This window comes from Myotis davidii, unplaced genomic scaffold (assembly GCF_000327345.1).
Source record: "Myotis davidii unplaced genomic scaffold, ASM32734v1 scaffold187, whole genome shotgun sequence".
In the NCBI taxonomy this organism is placed as follows: Eukaryota; Metazoa; Chordata; class Mammalia; order Chiroptera; family Vespertilionidae; genus Myotis; species Myotis davidii.
Window position 1 is genome coordinate 204,345 of NW_006383018.1, and position 1,888 is coordinate 206,232.

Consider the following 1,888-nt stretch of genomic DNA (forward strand, 5'->3'; position numbering starts at 1 on the left):
GGACTGCACCACTGCAATGTGTCCTGTCCTCTCATTGTTGAAGCCCCCTTCCTGTGTCTCGCCCACTTCAGGTCCTCAAATCATTTGCTGTCTTTGAAGACGGATTCCTCTCCTTCTTCGGGCCTACCACCTACTTATAACTACCATGTCTTCTCCATCCTCAGACCATTCTTTCTCTGTTCTGTACAATTTCTCCACATCCAATCATTCTGTCAGCCCCATGGAGGGCGCTCAAAGGAGCTGAGTAGCTACATCTACTGTTAAAATGCCTAAAGCTGCCTGAGTAGTATCAGGGCTATATACTCTTGGACTAAAATGTATTCAATAAAGAGAGACATATTTGGAATAGCAGTTTTTGGACGGATTTCAAATGGATCACAGGCAATAGGAAACTTAGTCATTGACTATTTAGGCCCAAGCAAGAAAACATCAATATTTCTAAGTATCTATATAAATCAACAAGTCCAGCCCTAGTCGGTTTGGCTCAGTGGATAGAGCGACGCCCTGCGGACCAAAGGGTCCCGGGCTCAATTCCCATCAAGGGCATGTACCTCGGTTGCAGGTTCCTCCCGGGTCAGGGCCCTGGTCCACGCTCATGCAGGAGGCAACCAATCGATGTGTGTGGTTCTCTCGCATTGATATTTCTCTGTCCTTCCCTCTCTTCCACTCTCCCTAAAACTCAATGGGGAAAAATATCCTCGGGTGAGGATAAATAAATTAATCAATCAATCAACAAGTCAATTACCAACCAAGTCATCTACCTCAGTACTCGGGGGCTATGGGGCAAAATGAGGTCAGAATCTGCATCCCACAGAACCCCAATCTGTGTGCCAAGGCCCATGGGGGAAACAGTGAACCTCTTAGCTCTCGGAACAGCTGGGCAGCCAGATGCCCTGGGTCTGATCCCTTCAAGCAACAAGGGGCCTCCATTCTCCAGGCTCCAAATTCCTCTTCTAATCAAACTCCAGTTTAGAGGCATCCGTATCTAAAAGTTCAAGGCTACCTGACACTGAATGGAGAAGCTACCCTAGGGTCTACCCCAAGCTGCCCAAATAAAAGTGACCAGTGTCTCCTCTGACCCCTCTATGCCCCGTCATAACACAGATCTCATGGCATCACGTGGGTTTGCATGTTTCCTCCACCCAGCTGGGTTCCTTGCACCCTCAGGGCCCACCACGTAACGCTGGATAACGTGAGCAGAAAGAGAAACATCTGCTGGCCTAGAGCCACCCTTCTCAAGCCAGGTGCACCGCGGGCTGAGATAACGCAAAGCCACAAGATAACCAAGGAGCATCTCCCTCCAGTTCAGGCTTAAAACATTTTCTTCCTAAGACACTTTAAGAGAAAGCAAAACCCACATGGCGGTTGTTTTTTTTTTTTTTAAGAAAAAATAATAATAAAGTAGTTGTCTCCTAGCAGGCTGGCAGCTTCCAGATTCAGGGCCCTGTCCTGCCCCGGCCGAGGCTGAGAAACCCAAGAGGAGGTGCGCTCCCAGGCACCCAACTTTTTGAGAGACTGAAAGCAATCTGTCGGGGGTCAAAGGCCACCCGCACCACTTTTCCAGGTGAAACCAACAGCAGCAGCAGCAGCAGCAGCACAAAAACAAGCTAATCTCGCCCAAATGACTCAGAAGAACAGTGCTGAGGCCTGAACGGGCGCTCTAGAGCCTTCCTTGCCTGGCCCAGGACGTCCCACGACGAGGCTGGTGAGAAAACAGACTGCAGACGCCTGAAATAACGCACCATGGCTGGGTCGGTCCCGAGACCCTTGACCGCTTCCTGCAAGGGCGCCAACCAGAAACTCTCACTTCTCGCCCGGCAGCCACCGAACCGTTGATGGCCCTGGATCAGCAGTAAGCAGAGGCGCCTCCGGGGCGGGGGCGGGGCGG

At 51.0% G+C, this 1,888-nt stretch overlaps 1 protein-coding gene across 4 annotated transcripts in view; it reads right to left on the reverse strand.

The window, feature by feature from the left end:
- TMEM243 (transmembrane protein 243) overlaps positions 1-1,888 on the reverse strand; it is a 39,626-nt gene that overhangs the window by 37,271 nt on the left and 467 nt on the right. The window lies entirely within an intron of this gene.